Source organism: Cetorhinus maximus, chromosome 7 (genome assembly GCF_964194155.1).
Source record: "Cetorhinus maximus chromosome 7, sCetMax3.hap1.1, whole genome shotgun sequence".
NCBI classification, from domain to species: domain Eukaryota; kingdom Metazoa; phylum Chordata; class Chondrichthyes; order Lamniformes; family Cetorhinidae; genus Cetorhinus; species Cetorhinus maximus.
In genome coordinates this window covers 23,677,289-23,693,132 of record NC_135885.1, presented here as the reverse complement: position 1 = coordinate 23,693,132, position 15,844 = coordinate 23,677,289, and positions in this window count along the sequence as shown.

Below are 15,844 nucleotides of genomic sequence, written 5' to 3'. Positions count from 1 at the left end.
CCAAATTGGCAGGCAGGGGAGGGAGCAGGGAATAGTCTACACTGAAGAGGACTGCAACAAATTACATTACATTAATAAACTTGCAGAATGGGCAAATAATTGGCAAATGAATTTTAATACAGCCAAGTGTGAGGTATTAAATTTTTGTATGAAAATTAAGGAGGTTGTATGTTACTTGGAAAGTAAGAATCTAACTGAGGTAGAAGAGCAAAGGGATCTGGGAGAACAAATACACAAACCACTAAAAGTGGTATTGCAGGTTAATAAGACTTTTTTAAACAAAGCTAATCAAGCACTATAGTTTATTGCTAGTAGGATAGAATTGAAAAACAGAGGAATTTAGCATAACTTGAACCTTGGTTAGACTACACATGGAGTACTGTGCACAGTTCTGGTCACAATAGCTGTAGAGGCACTGGACAGGCTGCAAAAAGATTTACAAGGATGACATTGGGACTGTGAGGTTATACCTATCAGGACAGGATGAATAGGCTGAATTTTTTTTACTCTTGAAAAGAGAAGGCTGCGAGGTAACTTAATAGAGGTCTTTAAAACGATGAACGGTTTTGAGAGTGTAGACACAGATTGAGGATTTTCTTTTGTGGAGAAGAGCAAAACTTGAGACCACCAATATAATTTGGTCTTCAAAAAATCAAATGTAATTATGAAAAAACTTCTTTGCCTAGAGTGAGTGCTGAGAATATGAAACTCACTACCACAGGAATGTTTGATGTGGATAATAGTATAGATGCATTTAAAGGGGGGGCTAGATAAACACATGAGGGAGAAAGAGCGGAGGTTTATGCTGATAGCTAGATGAGGAAGACTGGGAGGAAACTTGAGTGAAACATAAACACCAGCAAGGACTAGTTAGGCTGAACAACCTATTTCTGTGCTGTGTATTCTATGTAATTTTATATATAACCTCCTGGGGGTGCTGAGTTCTAAGGATATCAACTTGAGCAGTTCGGTGACTCCACAATGGAACATCGCTGTAGTGGCCTCCAATTTATTTGGTAATGGGAGTATAGCCAAATAAAATGTGATTTAAATATGATTCTTGTGTTGAATTTACACTGCTTTTGTTGTTAATCTGATATGAAATGATAGTGTACCTGAGGCTTAGGTTTTGTGCTTTTTTTTGCTAATTAAAAGCACTCCAAATGTACTTTTACAGAGAATGTGCTGTACAAGAGCTTCGTCGCCATGGCCCCTCTTACCGTACTACGTCACCACCTCAACCTTCCTTAAGTCCAGTTTCACATTCACCGGAACGGGCTAGCCGTCGCTCTCCTGATTGTTCCCTAAACAGATCACTGAACAGGTACCTTTGGCACATATGTTCATCGATGTTACTTAAGAACGTAGCTTAATCAGGCTAAAAATTCTCAGGAATCCAGAGATAGTTCTTTCTTGATCTACTTTAGTTATATGTACAGCAAATAATCATAGACATCAGTAAAGTGTCTCAAAGAATTCCATTGATTCATCAGACTTTAGTAAGAAAGTAATTTTAGAGATGAGTGGGCTGTCAGCCCATATATCCAAACTATTCCAAATCTCCTATTGGGTTCCTTATACTTGTAAACTGTTTTTAGATTTGGGTGGAAGTTTCTTGCATACTGCAAGCAGGGTTTGTCTACTGTTGGTAGCTAACTGCTTGTAGCATATGCAAGGTGAATTATGTTTAAGAAAAAATATCAAGCAAAATATCTTTTGTACTGTTTCTGAACCTACAATAGGGTTCTGCTACCAGACCTCAGGACAAGTAGGAGGATTGGGCTGTATACAGGATATCTAAATGGAGTAGTATCTTGTGGGGCCCTCCATATACCACCGAATCCAAACTGTTGCTTTTAAAGTGATGGTTTTACACAGAGGATATGGTGACATAGGGTGGAATCGTCCCAGATTTGCACCAAGTGCGGTAGTGGGCAGGAGAAAGGGTGTTTTACCCTCTGGCCACAATGGTGGGTTTTCGTTCCATGTCATCCCATTCCCGGCCTCATTAATAATGCATTCCTGGGAAACACACTGGATCGCTGGTGGAGCGGCCTCTGATTCACCCACTCCGCCATCGCTTCAGGCCTTCAGTAATCCAGATGCCATAGTTAAAGGGCGTCCCTGCACAGAGGTAGCATTCTCTAAGGGATCAGGAGCTGCTACAAAGTCATGGCTGCCCCAAAATTTAGTGACGCCTCCCTCGGGCGCCTACTGGATACACGTGTGCGTGGAGGCTTGCGAGATCCCGCACAGGTCACCTGTGGAGCCTTGGAAGGAGTCACTGGCATAAAAATTGAGCACCGCAGTCACTTTCATGGCCACTGGTAGTGGATGTCCTCCATGTCCCCATGGTGCCAAATCCTGCAACAGGTGCATAAATGACTGACCAGTTCCCTAGACATGTGCAGTCTTCAGCGACACTGGTTCTCAGTCGTCTGCAGGAATGAAAGGTGCCATATATAGACCCTGGATCTAGCAAGGCGTGCATGAGCAACAGCTCCCTGTGGATCTTCAGCTGTTTGTGCAGGAGGCCCTGCCGCCCCTTCATTTGAAGGGAGTTGCTCCTCCCGTTGCCGAGCCAGGTGCCTCCACCGCTCTCCTCCTCCTCTAGTCTCTGTAAACCATGAGGCTCCTTGACCCTGCAGGAGAAGAACATCAGGATCATAGAGGGAAAAGCATGGGTTAGCATAGATGTACTAAGAACCTTTCTTGGTTAAGTCTGAAGGCCCCTTCACACATGCAGAAGAATGGTGGCCACCACTTGGATGGCCAGTGTGTAGTGTGCTCATTGGCTGTCTGAAACCCCTCCTCACTCCTCTTGACCGATTGGCAGCAGCTTCGGCCACTGGACTGCATGTTGTGCTCTCAGCTCAGGTGCAGGCATTCTAACCCGCACTGCAAGGCTGCGCTGTTAGCTTGAACCATAATGGATGCTGGTCCAAACCTTAATAAATACATTGCAAGGGGCTGTGAGCAACTCCACCAGTGACTGCACCATAGCCACCTTTTGCAAAGCGATTGTACAACTTGCCCAATCAGCCAATTGCTCTGCTGCCCCCTAAAACACACATTAATTTGCAGTTTGTGCCCGAGCGGTGAAAAGTTCTGGAGCATTTGGTGGCACTTTTATGCTTTTGCATTGCTTGAGTGGGCAGAAAAGCTTCAGAGGCCCGACTCCATGCATGTCAATGGAGCTGCAGCTGAACGTCTCAGCTGCATAAGAGTGCTCACTTTTTTGACGAGCTTTTCCAAGAGCATGGCCACTTCCCTCACTGCACCCCCCCCTCATCCAACTGCATCCCCTACACGGCATGTATTGAGTATTTCCTTCAGCCTGTGCTGCCTGCCCCCCACACCCCCATGGTCCTTGCCTGGCCTGCACAGGGACCCTTGCAGTGGAACGTTTTTGCCTTTGATGTTTTCTGGTCTCTTTCCATAATTACGGTCAAACTGAATTATATGCTAATACAAAAAGTTGCTGGAAATCTGAAATGAAAACTGAAAATGCTGGATATGATCAGCAGATCTGGCAGCATCTTTGGAGAAAAAAAACAGAGTTAATGTTTGAGGCCAATTACCTTTCATCAGAGCTGGGAAAAGTTAGAGATGTGAAGGGAGGAAGGTTGGGGCGGTTGGTTAGAAAGAAACCAAAAGGAAAAGTCTGTGGTAGGGTGGAGGGAAGGAGAGATTGAATGAGAACAGGTTGATGGTGCAAGGTCAAATGGAAGAAAGAAACTGATGTGTCTTGAGGAGGTGTGAATGGCAGAATCATGAACAACTGTAAACTGCAGGAATGCACTCCAGGCTACTGGATAATTAATAATTCTGTTGAAGAGTCATACGGACTCGAAACGTTAACTGTATTTCTCTCCGCAGATGCTGTCAGACCTGCTGAGTTTTTCCAGGTATTTTTATTTTTGTACTGGATAATTAGTTTTGGACACTTAAAGAGAGGCCATGCTGCTGCAAGGTAAAAAGAGGGCTCCAAGATTCAGCAACTGGACACCCTCTGCCTGGAGGTTGGAGGCAGGAGGGAGGCCATGTTTCTGGGGGTTGGGGGAGAGACCCTCATTACTGACCCTGAAGAAGCGAGCGGATGCATGTTGCGAGGGTAATCAATGCCCTGAGTGTAGCACTGTAGGCCTGGCAGCAGCGCCAAAAGAAGTTTAATGACTTCACTTGCGTTGGTCAAGGTGAGTGAGTGCATCTGTGTGCACATCACATCGCACGCCCACACCACACATCTCTTTCACTGCCCAATGCACTGCACCTTCTTCATCCATCTAGCACCATATTCTGACACTCATTCCTAATATTCTGACACTATACCTTACCCACACATACACCTACAAAGCATGTCAGCCTGACAGACACCTCTCACTACCTCTACGTACCTCCAGCAATTCAGTTTTGGAAACCATCACCCAAACACACTGACTCACAGTCTATGATATTCTGTCCCCTCTCCTGCAAAAGGAGGTAGCCTACAAAAGGATGGAAAGCCTGAAGACCAGAGGAGGACCATGCTCTTGGTGGCCTTGAGGAAATGATCATTAGAATAATGCGCAGCAGTGCCATGGAGCCAGTGGAATAAGGTGCATTAGAGGCCATTCTGGAAAATGGTAAGTTGCTGCTTTATGTACCTCCTTGACTAACTCCTAAATTTCATCCTGAAAAGTGCCCGGAAATGGAAACTGCGGATGGACTGACTGTGGACTTCCTCATTTCCTCCCCTTTGCTTTTGTGCTTCCAGATGGTCAAGATCTGCCAGCTGCTCAATTCCTCCAGAAACAATTTGAGAACCAAGTGGAGAAAGATAGCCTGGAAGAAGAATCACCATCATCTGATCTAACACACTCAGCCACTAGCTCAGATACTCACACAGCATGTACATTAGTGGCTAGTTTAAACTTTGGATCGCATGCAGTGAATCACTGGGCACAAGTGAGCTGCAGTCAGGATGGGGGACGGATCAGCTCATATGTGAATCCCACCAGAGGGTGAGGTTGTACACCCTCTACTGCAGGGGTCTCAGGTGAGAAACCCACTGGGATGGACTACAGGAGAATGCTGATAAACGTGCACATTTGAGATACTTGGTGCCTTTCGTCACTGGCTAGAAGCATGCAGGAGTCCAGCTCCACTGTGGCACAGGGCATTGTGCAGAGCTTGGAGCCTATCCTTTTCACTGTGGAAGTGGTGGACACCTCCATGGAAGCACTGCCAGACCAACCCATGATGGGGGATCTGCTGACTGCTGTCTTCGTTTCAATTGTGGGATAGGCAGTGTCCTGCCAATGTATTGGTGTTGTCGTGAAAGCTCAGACAGAGGTCATGATTTTCCAGGCAGCTGACATTTGGACTCGGGCTGCTGCCATCCAGCCTCTGTATGCTGGCATCCTGGCACAGACAACTGCCAGCCTTTATGTGACTATCAGTGCTTGACGGGGCATGCAGGCTTTCTCAGCAGTCCAACAATCTGTCTAGCAGATGTCTAGAAGTGCTCAGGTGCCACCCTATGGGAATGGCAGTGGCACTGTGGAGAATGAGCCTGTGATATGGGCCAAGGAGACCTTATTGTGGTGAGTCTAAAATGGTTGTATTATGAGGGAGTGATGGGCCCTTGTTTAGGATAGGGAAGTTATGTTCAACAGAAGCAAGATCTTGCTATGCTGTACCTTGCGATTTGTCTAGTTGCAGCTGCTGCACATGTGATCAGCTTTCTTTCTCATTCTCCTCTTGCTGAAGAGGGCTGTAGATCCTGGGTGGTGGCTGGGTCCTTATAACAAGGTTGTTGAGGACGCAACACATTACTATGAAAATGGTGACCCTCTCACGCGTGTATTGCAGAGATTCTCCCTGAGCAAGTTAGGCAGCAAAATCTCCTCTTCAGCAAACTGATGGCTTGCTCCACATTGCCATGTGTTAAAGGCCCTCTGATCTCACATGGGGATGGGGTCATGAGCCATAGATGGAGGGGGTAGCCCTTGTTGCCAAGCAGACATTTTTTGTCTACCTTGAAGGCTCGAAGACAGTGGGTGTATAGCCTGTCTAAGGATGAAAGCATCATGGGTGCTGCCAGGTTAGTGAGAGTTCACCGAGATGAGCTCTCTTGGGTAGTTGCACATCAGCTGCACATTGCATGGTAATCCTTGTGATTGTGCCCTCAGAGTTTACAATTGATGGCACTCTGTGCCTTTGGGAAGCCTGCTGTCCTGGTGAACCCATGTGCCCTCTCATCCTGGTCTTCTTCCTGCAGGAAGAAGAGGATGAATTTTCTGCTTCCCTGTAGAGCGCCTCCAGCACTTCTTCCCAGATGCTTCTATGGATGGCAAACTGTGAGACGTTGCTAATGTTGCCAGCTGTCATCTAGAAGGAACCAGTTGCAAAGAAAGAAAAGGTGATGGTGATCTTCACTGGGGCTGGAATGGCCATCCTCACTCTGGTTTGAGACTCGAGGTCTTCTTGGATGAAATGACAGAATTCTGTCACCATCTCCTTAGTAAAATGAAGCCTTTTGAGGTACTGGTCCTAGATAATCCCAAGGCACCCAGAGCCCTCCTTGGGGTTTGACCGTCTATGGAGAGCCAGCCTTCCCCTCCCCCCTCGCTGAGGTTCCCCTCTCTGCTCATGTTGTAGAGCAAGTTGCACTGCAAGCACTGCGCACCCCCCCATACTTATCAAAGGCTATATAATTCTCTCAGCCTTCACACTCAGCACAGTGCTTCCACCAACTTAGCACGAGCACAAGTAAATCAAAAGCACCTCAGCGCAACTTGAGTGACCATTTAAATAGCTGCAGAACAGGGCCCATCTCATTGTTTCAGGATTGATTAAGGAAGGAGTTCCCTGCACATTCGTTGGCCAATTTTTCTGTTTTTATGTGTTACATCAGCCCATTGATCTCGCCCCTGCAACCTCTTCAGGCACATGCAGAGAATGCACCTCAGTCACCTGATGTCACTTGGGGAGTGACCAGCAGTGCCTCCCTTTCCATTAACATGGAGGAATGTCTGTATAGCTGTTATGAGATTGAATTTTGCTCCCATAAAGTATAAGCAGGTTTGCTAGGGGAAAAGGTTGGCTTAGGGAAATCTTCATATAGAGGCAGAGGATATGGAAAAAAAATATTGGGCCAAATTTTCTGAGTGGCAATCACTGTCAGATTGCCATTCTTTTTTACACTAAGGTGGAACTCCGCATTTCTGGCCCAGACTTAAGAACCAGGCCTCTTCAGAGATATTCTCGGAGTCCTTCCTTGTAGTGCAGGATCGTAGGGGAAGCAAAGCCATGCCCACTTTTTACAGCACCAGCTGCTATATTTTGCTAAGCCTTCATTCACTGACACAGTGGAAAGCTCTGAGACATTTAAATAGTTTTTCACTGTGTTAGTGAATGCGTGTGTGAGGTAAGTGGGTAGGGTGGTGAGGTCGGGTTGGGGCGGGAGTCGGTCAGTTCAGTAGGGGGGGGATTTTTAGGATCGGGCGGGAGTTGGAAGGTCAGGGTGGTTCAGAGGGTTGTGGGGGAGATGGGTGGGAGTCAGCGGGGAGTCAGTTGTATGGTTACCCAGGAGTTAGGCATGGGTCCAGAACTTCCGATCTCCAGGGGAGGGGTGTGTTGTACCCCAGAAGTACCCTGCGAGGACTGCACAGGAATTGCCCAAGAAGTTTTTAAACTTCTGATGGGCAGTTACCCTGCACTGAGAACAAAAACAGGATTACCTGGAAAAACTCAGCAGGTCTGGAAGCATCGGCGGAGAAGAAAAGAGTTGACGTTTCGAGTCCTCATGACCCTTCAACAGAACTGAGTAATATTAGGAGAGGGGTGAAATATAAGCTGGTTTAAGGTGGGGGGGTGGGGGGAGAGAAGTTGGGGGGATGGGTGGTTGTAGGGACAAGCAAGCAGTGATAGGAGCAGATAATCAAAAGATGTCTGTTCTTTTGTCTGTGACATCTTTTGATTATCTGCTCCTATCACTGCTTGCTTGTCCCTACAACCATCACCCCCCCACAACTTCTCTCCCCCCACCTTAAACCAGCTTATATTTCACCCCTCTCCTAATATTACTCAGTTCTGTTGAAGGGTCATGAGGACTCGAAACGTCAACTCTTTTCTTCTCCGCCGATGCTGCCAGACCTGCTGAGTTTTTCCAGGTAATTCTGTTTTTGTTTTGGATTTCCAGCATCCGCAGTTTCTTTTGTTTTTATCTCTGCACTGGGAACAATCTGATACTCCGATTTAAATCAGAGACTTTGGATGGTTCTGACTCTCTTAGCAGCTGGAGTGTTGAAGATTCTAGATTCTGGGTATCACACCTCCGGAAAGATATTAAAGCCTTAGAAAGGGTACCGAGGAGGTTTATCAAGATATTGCCAGGGATGAGCAACTTCAGTTATGAGGAGAGGATGGAAAAGCTAGCCCTGTTCTCCTTGGAACAGGGAAGGTTAAGAGATGCTCTAATAGAGGCTTTCAAGCTGAGGTTTTGATAGAGTAGGTAGAGAAAAGCTATTCGTCCTGGTGAGTCAATCAATAGCTAGAGGTCATGAATTCAAAATCATTGACAAAATGCCTGGAGGGCAGATGGGGAGAATTTGTTTCACACCAAAGTTGTCACGATCTAGAACGGTCTACCCCAAAAAAGTCATGGAAATTGATTCCATAAATAATTTGAAAAGGGAATTGAACAGGCGCTTGTGGATGAGGAATTTACAGGGTTATAGACAAAAAGCTGGGATGTGGGATTCAGCATGACTGCTCCTTCAAAGAACAAACACAAGCACAGCCCCCTGCTGTACTAAAAGTTTCTATGATTCTGATTTCTTTTTTGTTCACATTATTCATCATCAATCCAGCATATTTACTGAGTGGGAGGCTGGTTGGCCAGCGTGATCTCAGTCTTGATGTCAGTGCTCCCATCAGCTCACTGTTTGGCATAAAGGACAATCAGGCACAACTCCTCCCTCTGATTTTCATCCACCAAAATGGAACATTCAGTGCCTCCCTCGGTATTACAGCTCAGCACAGGGACTGAACAGATTGGAGAGTCAGCTGCACCCAACCCCACCCCATCCCCTCACTTCATGGTGCTAATGTTTAGTGCTTGATCTTTAACACCACACAATGCCTAGAAATAATCTTTTATTCACTGATATATCTCCATACAAGTGACGTAAATAGTCAAGTTGTCGTTGTTTTGATTGTTCGTGTCGTTTCAACTTTTGCTAACTTACCCTGGGAGAAAGCAGGACAGTGATCAGTTTTGGATTGTTCTTAGAGAATTTACACGGACACAGAGAGCTGAATAGTTCTCCCTGTGGTATAGACTTCTTTGATTCCAGGAACTGCAAAATAGCTGAGTTGCTAACTACATCCAGGTAACATCACCATTGCAAACACTTCTTGAAGGAAAAGGCCCATAGGAGTAACCTGAGTTTAACTCCTCTTAATAGTCAAGTGCAGTTAAATTTATCCAGATAAAAAGGGTCTTGCCTTTAGTTATCAATATAGAAGTAGGTTAGCAATGTTGGTGATGACTTGCATTCACATCACAGATGGGGAAATAAAATCAAAACCATAGTTTAAAAATAACTTATCTTTGTATAATCTGTAACATTATAAAACAATAAATGTATTTCAATTTAAACACTTTTTCAGTCATTACTTATTCCTTGGATGTCATGTGCACAACCTTTTCTCATTTGCTAATACGCATGTCAACATTTTTTTTAAAAATGCTCAAAGGCCCAAAATGTATTTTTCTAATGGTTTTTCTTTTATCATAACTGTTGAGCTAGTGGCCATCTGAAAAGAACCTGATCAAAAACTAATTGTTTTGAATCGCTGTTAAACTTATTTTCTATTTTATTCATATATTCCAGGCTACAAGGACCATTGAGCAGTGTTACAGAGAACAGGCTTTTATTACAAGCTCATAGCTGTGACAGAAACTTGATATTGCAGTGAAGAATAATATGCGCAAAAAAAAAAAAATTGGGTATAAAAATGGACTGTAATACCTGTGGAAATTTTAAGGGGTCTCCAGTCATTTAGGTTGAGTTAGCTCATGAGATCTATATGAATCTCCAACCCTGCAAATCTGCTCGGTATGACCACGATCCCTCAGTCTGGATTGTTTTTGCCTATATGGTTCATTAAATGGTTGAGAAGTCGTCTTTGGATTTATTTACACTATATGAGCCTGCTGGTTCACTCATTGCCCAGTTCTGCAGTATGTGATCCTATCCTTCGTATGCAAAGTTAATTTTTAAACTTGAACCCCAATTGGTTTTGTCCTCAGAATCAAAATCAAAGCCAGTAGTTTCAGCCTGTCACTTTGTTACGTGGAACATGCATAGACAAAAAAAAAGAAAAAGCACCAACTTCTTGGTTACTTTAAATTGGATTTATTCTTGTTTCCATCCAGGGCATCATCTTTGAAGGAGTTTTGATTTTGTGAATGTTTATCTCCACAATCATTTGGAAAAGGAGTTTGAATCTTTGAGACTTTCAAGAGGAAGATCTTCCATTTCAATACAAGTGAATTCTGTTTTTATCAATTTTGTTTGAACGCATTAATGAAGTACCAATACTTTCATCTTATATGCCAGAGAATTTTACTTTGCCTACATCTTTTGCTTTACCTGCTTGGGAATTTAAAGTGCAAAGAGATGCAACTTCTAATGAGCATTTCATTCATTGTCACATAATCTATAGACATTTCTATGTCTTGCGCTGTAGCTCAATGTTTTAAGCCAGTATCATTAACTGAACTTAAACACATGCAGTTAAATGTTGCCAATAAATCCATTGAAAGACAAATCACTTGTACACTGTTTTCTATAGCCACTATTATAAACTGGACTAGAAGAAAGAAATCTACCCTTTCTAAACTAATTTCAGAAAGGTTGCAACCAATTGCATTAATTTACCTTGAAATATACAAACACACATTATGTCTGAAGTTTATGCTGTGTTATAATCAATTAAGTACAGGTTTTTAAAAATGTAGATTCCAAACAAAATCCATGGTGGAATTCATAACTTGCCACATTCGTCACCATGTCTGCTCATTAAGCAAGCAACGGGTTTGGTGGATCATATTTCATAATTATGAATGAACAATTACTCTGTTTAGGCTGTAACAAAAAGCAATTGGTGCATAACCTAACAGCTGACACTGCGTTATAGATCCTAAAACTGCTATGCTGGCTCTATGCCACAATGCCTGCACATCACTTATTCAATTCTAATGTGGAACTAGATAATCCAACTCAAACTAGCCACTGGCTGTGTAAATGTACCAACCAAGATAAGTTTGGGAGTTCCAGCACAAAAATAATCTGACACAGTCCCAGATTTTCAGCCCCAGGTTGGGTGCGCAGAATTGGGGATTTCCCAGCTCGGTGATCCCGACCTTTAAAAATGTTCGGTCAGGGTGGGCTGAAATAGGAGTTGAGGCGGGTGACCTCAGATAGAATGTGGAGGCGCCCAGGTGCGGTGGCAGGCTGGGCACAATGCCTGCCTCTGATCCAGCCTGTCAAAATACATTTTAAAAAAACACGCTTCTCCAACCCTCAGACCTCTCATCCACCCCCCACACATTCCCTATGCCCTATCCATGCCAACCTATGCAACTTCATGCCCCTCTACCCACATCATGGCCCCTCATACCTCCTATGCCAACCATATCCCTCTACCTACTCCCGTGGCCCTTCATAACCCCTATGCCAACTTAGTGCCAATTATGCCAATCCATGCTCCCCACACACTACCCTTTGTCCTTCCCTCTTCGTGCCAACTCACCTAGTACCCTTGGACACTTCTGGACAGCTTGGACACTTACTGGACAGCTTGGACAGTTCCTTGACAGCTGGACAGTTCCAATGAGTTTGTGCTTAAAAAGTGGATAATCATGTTTAATTCTAACAATCCCAAAGGGTGTCTTACCTCTCTCAAAGGTGCCCCAGGACCTTATCCAAAGGTGGACCTTACCTCTCCAAAGGGCTACCTGGTTATCCAAAGAATCCATCAAGTTCAGGCCTCCTCTTAACCTGGTCTGCTCTGCATGCTCCATGATTCACACAGCTAGGGTTCAGAAATCAGAGGTCACTGGAGGCAGCTGGTGATTTAAATAGTCAGCTGCTTCCAAGATTCGCATGTGCCTAAACCCTGGCCTGACTCCAATCTCGCCCCCCCATGATGATGGGAAATGCTAGGTTCAGGAGCGTGACTTGGGAAAACTCAGCCATTTCTGGGATTTACGCCATGATGGAGAGCCTCTCTGTCGTGGTGAAAATCTGGGCCAAAGTTGGCATTGCTACTCGGAGATCCCAGGAATAGCAGGTGTGGGAAATGGAGATCTCATACTGGTAGAGTAGTCGAGGATGCTCTCTTAAAGCAGGGATGAGGTACATTGGGGTTACTTTGCAATAAATAGTATCCCGGAAATGGGAGTCCTTGAAACTATTGCACAAATGCTGAAGTGTTCCATTCCACAACACACACGAAAACAACACTGACCAAAAAAAGGAAAAGTTGACCCAACTTTACGGTACAAATTAAAGCAATTTAAAAAAAAATTCCTTGACTTTCAGGAATGTCACAAGGTATTACAGGCAATAAGTAAAATGTGCACAACATTTGTTATAATCTGGTAATTCTTTTCTTTGTAGAATGCTTTCCAGACTTGCCTCCATACTTCTGAGTCATTATCACTTGAATGGAATATTTTCTTGCTCCATGTACCTGCAATTTTTTTTTAAAAAAGCAATTTTAAAAGTTTAACTTTGAATTTGTGGACCCAGTGCGACACTACAGGCAGTTCAACAGTCTTAGGCTATTTTGAGATAATGTATGGGAGCTTGGAGCAGTTTGACAGAAGAAAAAGCGGGTCATATGGTGCACCATGAAATAAAAAGAATGGATGCCTGCAAGTCTCCAAACCATTTGAGGAATTGAGGTGGCATAAAAATGAGAGTGAAATTTAAGTAGTTCATACATATTCACTAATGCTACATATTTGATTCTCCTCTGTTGGCTGCTTGTAATAGACATGAAAGTATTTTTTAGTTTTTTAACTGCCAGAGTCTGTAATTTGGAAGTTTTCCAGCATTTGCATTTAAGTTGTATCTGTACTACAGAAGGATTTACAGTTATATTGGATCCTGTGACAGACTCACAATATTATCATCACCTTTTTTCCCAATACAGTTGCAGAGAAATTCAGAATCCAGTCATGAGTGTGTAAAAATATACGTAACTGACATTGTTTTGTGTAAGCACAGTTGTCAAGTTTGCTACAATTTTCAGGAAGCATTTCCTTACCAGGTCAGAACTGGTTATTGAAGGTAACCACTGCAACAATTAACTGAAAGGATGCATTCTATGTAGTACATTAAAGTGATGTAAAAACCACAGAATATTGCAACAAATATTAAACTGAAGCCAAAAATAATATTTTATACTTAATTATTTCTGCCACTTTTAATTTGTGCTTTCTGACATCTTTTGCTCTGATCACTGTGTCAACTAAGCAGTAAGGTTGTGGAGCTGTAACATTCAGCTATCTAAATCTAATTGTATTTGGCAGAACATTGCTTGTAACCTGGCCATTTATGAGGTGGGCTGTTTTTGATTTCTGCATTTCTTTGGGTGTCAAGAATTGTGGACAAAATTCCTTCCGATTCTTTTAGCTCTGATTAAAATCGTTCAAAGAGGAGTTATTTTACCTGCGTTGAGGTAATATAGTTTGCAAATCAAAATGGTGGTAATCTTAACTATGCTGCTTTACATTGGTCAATTATGTTGATGTCACTAGCAGATGAATGCTTAGTCTGTATAACATTCTTCTATATTAATTTGGCATTAACTTTTTTTTAGTTAGTCTGTTCCAAAATAGCACAGGAATCTCATTTGAAGGTTCTTATAAGAGCTCTTGGAACAGCTGAATACTACCCCCAAACACATCTCATTTCTCTCTCCCTTTTCAGCACTTTGAAGGGATTGTTCCCTCCATGACACTCTAGTCCACTCTTCAAACACTCCCAGCAGCGTCTCCCCTTTCCATGCATTTTCCCATGCAGGCACAAGAGATGCAACAACCTATTCTTTACCTCCTCCCTTCTCACCATACAAGGCCCCAAAATGCCTTCTAGGTCAAATAGCAATGTACTTGTGCTTTCAATTTAGTATACTGGGCAGAATCGTCCCAGATTTGCACTAAATGTGGTAGCAGGTGGGGGAAAAGGACATTATACCCGCCATGCGCAATGGCGGCTTTTCACGCTGTATCATCCGCTTCCACTTCATTAATTATGCAGCCACAGGAAACACACTGACTTGCTGGGGGATGGCTTCTGAATTGCCCATCAAGCTGTTACCACACCGTTTCCTCAGTCCAGGTGCCATATCTAAACTGCAGCTGCGCACACAGTTCTCAATGCTTGCAGCCCAGGACTGCTCCAGTGAAGACATGGCCCTGAAAGCCAAGAAGAGTTCAGTGACCCGTCACTGGAATGCCTATTGGAGGCCCGCCATGATGTCCTCCATCCCCACTCTGGCTGCAGGGGGTCCAGAAATCTCACCACTCTGACTTGGCAGTAGTTGTCGATGCCAATGCTGCACAGAAGAGGTTGGCCATCTAGTGCAGAAAGAGGATGAATGATCTCATCCGTGCCACCAGGGTAACGCAACTATCTCATCATTCTAAACTTACATACTCAAGAAACTCGACGCCATCCAGGACAAAAGCAGCCCACTTGATTGGCATTCCCATCCACAAACATTCACTCCCTCCACCACCGACGCACATGTCAGCAGTGTGTACTATCTATAAGATGCACTGCAGCAACTCACCAAGGCTCCAGAAGGCTAAGTGCTTAATCAAAAGATGAAGTGTTTTTCCTCGAGTTTGTGGTGGGCTCATTGGAACACTGCAGTATAAGCCAAGTACAAAAAGTTCAGTGTGAGAACAAGTTGGAGAATGAACACGACAGGCCTCTGGAAGCTTGGGGTCAGCCTTGCAAACTGAAGGGAGATGTTTTGCAAAGCGGTCACCCAATCTGCTTTGGTTTTCCCACTGAAGAGCAGAGTGCATTGTGAGCAGCGAATACAGTATACTAAACTGAAAGAAGTACATGTAAGTTGCTGTTTCACCTGAAAAGAGTGTTAAGGGCCTTGGATTGTGAGGTCAAAAAAGTAAAAGAGCAGGTGTTGTATCTCCTACCCTTGCATGAAAAAATGCGCTGGGAAGGGGACAGAATTTTGAAGGTGATTGAGGAATGGATCAGAGTATCACAGCGAGAATGGCCCCTCCTATATGCTGAAAGAGGAGGGGAAGACATGTTTGGCAGTGGTAGCAGAAACGGCAGAGGATGATCCATTGAATATGGAGGTTAGTGGGGTGGAAGGTGAGGTCAAGGAGAACCCTTTGATGACACTGGGAGGATGAAGAAGGGGTGAGAGAAGTGTGGAAAATAGGTTGCACATGTTGGAGGGCCAAATCAGCCATTGTGGGCAGGAATCCTCGCTTGACAAAAAAAGGAAGATATATCAGAAGCACTGGTGTGGAAGGTAGTATTAAAACAGATGTGACGGAGAATGGAGTGGAGTCCTTACAGGAAGCAGGGTGTGAGGACGATGTCATTGAGGTAGCTTTGGGAGTCAGTGAACTTTAAATGAATTTTTATTGATAGCCTTTACCCAGAAATGGAGACAGAAATAAGGGAAGAGTCTGAGGGGGACTATTTGAAGGTAAGCAAAGAATGGAAATTGGAAGCAAACTTTATGACGGTTTCCTGCTCAGGGCAAGAGCATTAAACAGCTCTGATATAGTCATCAAAGT